Below are 7,285 nucleotides of genomic sequence, written 5' to 3'. Positions count from 1 at the left end.
CCCCTGAAGATACAGACCGTCACGAAGACCCCTGAGCTTCGTGGTATGACCGTGGTGACGAGACCGTTGTCTGGGTGAACGCAGCCCACAGGAGATAAGACCCTCACTTGAAGATGACGGGCCAAGGGGCTTGGATACCCCCTCGTGTGTACTGGCAGAGATCCAGCTACAGCTGCTACATGAGAAGAAGAGAACCTGCTGCCTTAGAGACATTGCTGCTCTGAGAGTGGAAAAGGATCTTTTCCTACTTCCCTCCTGGACTTTTATTTGGAGGGGAGAAGAGGTTTGATCCATTGTAAATACTTATGTCGTGGTAGAGATAGCTAAGATTGTACATAATGTATTGTAGTATTTATTTGTACAGTCATTGTGATATATATATTCCCTTCCCCCATTTGAGTCTCGTGTGGTGTCTGGAAAACCCATCTCACACTGGGTTGAGATGTGGGAGGGGATTGGGAATTGGGGAATTGGATTTTGGAGCTCTCAAACCATGACACCTGGCCAGGGCTGGGAGTCAGGAGATGGGGTGACTGCTCCAAACCTGCAATGGCATGGCCTGGTGGCTGCCTGGGTAGCTGCCCAAGTACGGACCTTCTCACAGAATGGAAACTACCTTCCATCCAGGCAAGAAAGTTGCAGGTCCTCCTGCCAGACTCATTAGAGCTTCTGTGGCATCACTGTACATCCCTCATGAAGGAGGCCCTGGCAGTGCTCCAAAAGGTGATGGAGCATTTGAAGAAGATGGAGACAGACCCATCACTGTGCACATGGTGGAGAAACTCCAGCGCCTCTTAGACTGGGTCAGGCTAATGTGGGAGCTGGAGCCCTGCAGATGGGCCCTGGGCATTGACAACTGCCCTGCAGCCCAGCCCTACCAGCAGCACTCACAGCAGGTTCCGCTTCCCCGAGCTCCCTGGAATGGCTTCTGGACCTTGCAGCCCAACGCTGCCTCTTCTGGAATCTGACTCCGGAACATCTCCCCTCCCCACAGCCATGATCACGCCTCTCCTCACTGTGGGCAGAGAGCTGCTCTTTCTGAAGCTCACCTTTCTGCCTTCCTACTAGAATCCAACTACGTGCGAGGTTCCCTCTGCCTCTGTGAGAGCTGCTGGGGACAGTGGTGGGGAGTGACAGTGAGAATGTGAAGAAGTATATGCAGAATGCCCTGGTCATAGTCCTCTTTGGCTCCAGCAACCAGGCCCCCAGCGTGGCCAAGGCAGGGATTTCCAGGCTGAGCACTGACACAGAGGGGGGTGGGCTGACACTCCGTGGGGGTCCAAGGGCTGCTGGCAGCAGGTAGTGCTCCCCCAGAGCAGCCCATGGGAAGAGTCCTTGTGGAACCAGCACGAGAGGGGTGCATGAGCTGGCATGGCTATTCTCAAAACCTGCCCTACGTGCTCCAGCAGGGCTCAGAGCAGACCACAGTCACCGAGGCCTGAATGTGCATGTCCCCAGAGGCTTCTCAGCTATTCCTGCAGGTGTCAGAGGCCAGGCCTTGGAGCTTCTGTCCCCATCCCCCAGGACTGTTCCCAAGAGACCCCTGCATGCTTTGTGAGGGCACGTCCAAGCTTGGGATCCCTCAGGGTGCGACCACCCTTAGGAACAAAGCCAAGAGGTCACCTTCCCCAGGCTCTGGTACCACCTCCCAGCTTCTGCTGTCCTGGAGATTGCTGGGGAAGCCCTCCTGTCTGCTGCAGAGCTCCTGAAGGGGGAAGAGCTCAAGCATGTGGTGCAGACACAGCAGACATGGAGGATCAGTGAGTGTGTGGTGAGGACAAGCCCCAGGGTCCAGGCTGGGCGAGGGCTGCCCCCTGTCCATGGGCTCTGCAGCTCTGCCCCGCCTGCCTGGAGCTGCACCCTTGTTCCTGTCCTAGAGAACAGAACCCCCAAGGACTCTTTCAGCCCCTCTGCCCTCCCTGCACCAAGTGGGATGGAGGGCTCTCTGCAGGAAGGACCGCTGGCAGGAAAGACTGCTCTGGCCAACTGGGGGACTTTGTGCCATGCCCATGGCCTCATGCTCTCTCTAGCTGGTGAAAGACAGGAGCAGGGCTGAACACTACATGTTACAGAGGCTGCAGTACCTGTAGGACCCTCAGGCCCCCATGCAAGAGGTGGCCGTCAGGTTCCTTGGTGACCCCCAGCCCGGGGTCATTCTTTGGGCAGCCTGGCCCCCATCGCCCCCTAGCCCTGGCACCGCCCTGGGCAGGGTCTCAGCCTCCCCCTGTCTCCCCTGCCCACACAGGTGGGCTTTGTGGCTTCCTTGCCCTGTGCCACCCCCCAGGCTACTGGTGGTCCCTGGGATCAGCCCTGCTGAGGTGTGAGGCCACAGCATCTCTGCAGTTACAGGGGCTCATCTTGGCTCTGTTCGGTTTGGTGGCAGCCTTTCAGCCCTTGGAGGAGGATGTTGATGCTGCCTTCTCTTGCCTGCCAGCTCAGACCATCTTGATCCTGAGGTGTCCAAGGGAGCAGTGATGACTGGGATACTCCCTTTGAGCGCTGTGTTCTGGTCCTGGTGACCTAAGGGCTGTGGTGTCTCAGACTTGCTCAATTGGGTTCCTAAAGGCGCTTAGGGGTTTTCTGTAGCCTGAGGCACTGGAGAAAGGTTTTCAGGAGGTTAAACAATAAGCTTTTACTGGCAAACTTCAGAAAAAAGGGTACTTGGCAAATTTTGAAGCAAACAGTCAATCAAAATAAAGCATTTCACAAGGCATTGACTTAGCAAACTCTAACCCATCCAATTTGAAGCAATATTGCAGCAATTATGTTAAAGCCAGCAAAACCAATTATTAAGTAGGGGTTGATGTTCCTCACCCAAACCAACACCTGGGGGAAAATCTCCCTCACACAGTCTGGAGGAGTGACCCTGAGGGATGTCCCCCCTTGAGGGAAGGATCTTCACACGCCTCAGGGAGGGCTGCCAAAAGTCCTTGCCCTGAGAGAGCAGGACTGGCCTTTTTCAGGAGGAAGTGGTGGAATGTCAGTTGGGCATTTTTAGACACAAAAAGAGCAGAACATGTGAGGGGAAAAGTGTGAGAAACATGAGGAGAAAAGGATGGGAAACATGATGGGAAAAGGGGTAGGAAATGTGAAGGGGAAAAGTGCAAGATATGTGAAGGGAAAAGTGCAAGAAAAGTGAGGGGAAAAGGATGAGAACCATGAGGGGAGAAAAGGGCAGGAAAAGTGAGGGAAAAATTGTGAGAAATGTTAGGGGAAAGTTTGAGAAATGTGAGTGGAGAAAAAGGAAACATGAGGTGGAAACAGTGGGAAACATGAAGGAAACAGTGTGAGAAACCTGAGGACAAAAGTGGGAGGAACATGAGGGGAAAAGGGTGGGAAACGTGAGTGAAAAATGGGCAGGAAATGAGGTGAAAATTGGGAGAATCGTGGGGGGAAATGGTGGGAAACGTGAGAGGGAAAAGGAAAGGAAGACCCTGGAGGTTCCCACTACAGCCTGTACCCCAGAAACTCCGTAGTCCATGGGGGTGCCACCCTCAGCACCCCCGCATGCCATGATTTTTGGTGGAAACCTGTATTGGGTTTGCCTGGCCAGGTTTTGGTAGCAGGGGGACTATAGGGGTGGCTTCTCTGAGAAGCTGCTGGAAGATTCCCCCATGTCCTGCAGATCCAATGTCAGCCGGCTACAGGACAGACTCGCTGCTGACCAAGGCCAAGCCCATCAGAGATGGCAGTGACACTTCTGGGATAACATATTTAAGAAGGGAAAAAAGTTGTTGCACAAATGTAATTGTGGCCAGAGAAGAACAGAGTGACATGTGAGAGGAACAACTCTGAAGACATTCAGGTCAGTGGAGAAGGAGAGGTAGGAGGTGCTCCAGGCACTGGAGCTGAGGTTCCCCAGCAGTCCGTGGTGCAGCCCATAGTGAGGGAGCTGTGCCTCTGCAGCACTGGAGGTCAACAGGGAAACAGAGATCCACCTGCAGCCCGGGGAGGAGTCCATGCTGGAGCATGCTCAATGTGTGAAAGGGGGATGTGACCCTGTGGGACACCCATGATAGAGCAGGGTCCTGGAAGGGACCTGAAGACCTGTGGAGAGAGGAGGCCCACGCTGGAGCAGGTTTTCTGGTAGGACTTGTGGCTCTGTGGGGGACCTATGTTGAAGCAGCCTGTGCCTGAAGGAGTGACCCCATGGAAAGGGACCCACGCTGGAGCAGTTTGTGGAGAACTGTTGTCCATGGGAGGGACTCACATTAGAGAAGTTCAAGGAGGACAGTCTCCCGTGGGAGTCATGTTGTCTACCTCGACTCCAGCAAGGCTTTTGACACTGTCTCCCATAAGATCCTCATAGGTAAGCTCAGGAAATGTGTGCCAGATGAATGGATAGTGAGGTGGATCAAGAGCTGGCTGCACAGCAGAGCTTAGAGTGTTGTGATCAGCTGAGCAGAATCCAGTTGGAGGCTTGTAGTCAGACCCAGCATTCCCCAGGGATCAATACTGGATTCAGTCTTATTCAACTTGTTTATCAATGACCTGGATGAAGGGATAGAATGGACCCTCAGCAAGTTTGTGACAGTATGAAACTGGGAGGAGAGGCTGATCCATCTGAAGGCTATGTTGCCATTCAGAGGGACCTAAGCAGGCTGGAGAGTTGGGTGGAGAGAAACCTAATGAGGTTCAACAAGGGCAAATGCAGGTCCTGCACCTGGGGAGGGATGACCCCAAGGACCAGCACGGGTTGGGGCACGCCTACTACAGAGCAGCTCTGTGGAGAAGGACCTGGGGGTCCTGGTGGGTGACAAGTTGGCCATGAGCTGACAGTGCCCTGGAGGCTGGGAGGGACCATGGAATCCTGAGGTGAATCAGGAAGAGTGTGGCCAGCAGGTCAGGGAGGGGATCCTGCCCCTCTACTCAGCCCTAGTGAGGCCACATCTGGAGTGTTGTGTCCAATTCTGGGCTCCACAGTTCAAGAAAGACCAGGAGATACTGGAGAAGGTCCAGCAGAGGCCACGGAGATGATGAGGGGTGTGCCTCCTCTCTCTGATGAGCAGAGACTGCAGGAGCTGGGCCTGGTTCATTTGGAGAGGAAAAGACTAAGAGGGAATCTTATTAATGCATATAAATACCTTCAAACAATGTTCCAAGAGGATGGTGCCAGACTCTGTTCAGTGGTACCCAGCAACAGGATGAGGAGCAAAGGCCATAAACTAAACCACAAGAAGTTTCACCTCAACATGAGGCAGAACTTCTTTCCACTGAGGGTGGCAGAGCACTGGAACAGCTGCCCAGGGAATGTGTGGAGTCTCCCTCTCTGGAGACATTCCAAACATGCTCCTGTGTCACCTGCTCCAGGTGATCCTGCACTGACAGGGGGGTTTAACTGGCTGATCTCAAGAGGACTCTTCCAACCCTAACGATTCTGTAATTATGTGAAGTAGTGGTTGCTTAGCTTCACAAAACATTGTTCTTCCCATGCTCCATGCTCCAACTTTAGTTATGGAGCAGGCTAACAGGTCTGATTTACCTGAAATACCTGTGAAATAACAAGCATCTCTACTCATAATGCGCTAAAACAGTGGAAAAGTCATGACGCCCTTCCTTTCTCAAGCAGTACCGGAGGGGACCACATACGATTTGTTTTTTCTTGGATTTGGGTCTCCTGACGGGGTTGAGGATCAGCTCCTGCTCGTGGGACTTAAGGATCTAGTCGATTGAAGACTGTTTCATTCCTCGATCACCTGATGCCTAGGTACTCGTCCTCCACAGGGCCGAATAAATGACCTCCGAAGTCCCTATGTAGCTTCCACTTTGAGTGGACGGGGGCTATTCTGGGGCTGGGGAGAGGCGGCATCCGCCTCGGGCAGCGCCGCACGGGTGACACCGGCTGCAGAACCGTGTAAGTGCTTAAATGTCTATGTGTCTGTCTGTGTTTCTGTCCGGGACCGGGGCCAGGGGCGGGGGCGGTCCGGGGCCGCCGAAGGAGTGGCTGATCCCCGCCGGCCCCGCCGTTCACACAGCCCCTCGCTCTGCTCCCGGCGGCGGCTCCCGGCGGCGGCTCCCGGCTCCCGGTCGGACGCCCGCGGGACAGGTAGGCAGGGGCCGGACTCGACCCGACTTCTCCCATCCCGTCCCGTCCCATTCCGCAGGTGCGGCTCCCAGAAGCCGCGGTGCCGGGCGCGGGTGCGGTGGCCCCGGGGAGGGAGCGGAGGAGAGGCGGCATCTCTCCCGGAGCGGCGTTTGCCCTGGGCAGAAGCATCCTCGGGGTAGCAGTGGGGATGCGGGGCTGCCCAGCGGTGCCTCCGCCTTTGCGGAGAGTTTCCCTCCGCGTTCGTTCTGGCTGGTGACCGGGATGCGGGAGCACTCCTGGCGCTCTCTCCAGCCCCCGCCGCTCCCTCGCCAGCGGGACGGAGCTGGGACGAGTCACTTCAGGCTCTCCATTCAGCTGATTTTTTTTCCACTAAGGGTTTTTAAAGGTTATATCTTCATTTTCACGGAAAGCTTTTGGCAGTCTTGAGCAGAGGCTGGAACAAGCACACACACTGGAATAGAGGGATATTTGTGTACATATATAAATAAGCGTGACCTGCACGTGAAAATGCACATCTGTTTAATACTTCGACTTCGTTCCAGCATATGTCCTTCAGCAGACGCTGCCTAGAGAAATGCTCAGTTGTGTGGTATCCTGACCAGATTTTCTATTGGCGGCAGCAGTAGTACTGTAAATATTTCCTATTTTGTCTATCAGCCAAGAAATAGGTTCAGTCTAGAAATGTAGGCACAAATCAATTAAGGAAAATGTGCAGCTGCTTTTCCTCGAATGAGCTAGGAATGCAATGCTTTTTGGTAATCTTATTAATTACTTAAATGTTGCTGCCAGTTACTGAGTAACTGAAATGGAGTCTTAGAGACAAGTATTTCCCAGAGTCACGTACAACTCTGAAGTTTTTCCAAAGTACCAACTTTTCCCTGCAGAGTGAGTTTAAAACCTCATTTTGGAACATGCCATCAGTATGGAAGATGGCTTATTTTATCAGGTTTGTAACTGAGCTTTGGCAGCAGTAATTTGGAAAGCAGATTAACATGACTGTTTAGGAAAAATGTTTTCATCCAGCAACTTGGAAAAAAAAAAAAAAGAAAAAAAAGACAAGTGTGGAAAGTGGCATTTGTTTCCCAGTAGATAAGCTACAGACCCAGGCTGAAAAGCTTAGATGCTTTGATTGAGCAGCATGTCTGATGCAAGACTGAAACTGAAAGCTGGCTTCAGTTTCCTTGTCAACATCCCTAAATGGCATTTGTGTCCGATAGCACAATGCTGGGAGTAAGCATA

At 53.2% G+C, this 7,285-nt stretch overlaps 1 protein-coding gene across 1 annotated transcript in view; it reads left to right on the top strand.

Moving 5' to 3' along the window:
• The first annotated feature begins 5,829 nt into the window (after positions 1-5,829).
• Positions 5,830-7,285, top strand: part of MEGF10 (multiple EGF like domains 10) — an 87,093-nt gene continuing 85,637 nt past the window's right edge. Inside the window, exon 1 of the mRNA XM_051773541.1 lies at positions 5,830-5,854. The gene's annotated coding sequence lies outside the window, so the exon portion shown is untranslated. The remainder of the gene's footprint in view (positions 5,855-7,285) is intronic.

The sequence above is a fragment of the Manacus candei genome, unplaced genomic scaffold (assembly GCF_025592945.1).
Source record: "Manacus candei isolate 608988 ecotype Guabito, Panama unplaced genomic scaffold, ASM2559294v1 h1tg000171l, whole genome shotgun sequence".
In the NCBI taxonomy this organism is placed as follows: Eukaryota; Metazoa; Chordata; class Aves; order Passeriformes; family Pipridae; genus Manacus; species Manacus candei.
The sequence above is the reverse complement of the archived record's forward strand: the minus strand, read 5'-3'. Positions and strand labels throughout refer to the sequence as shown.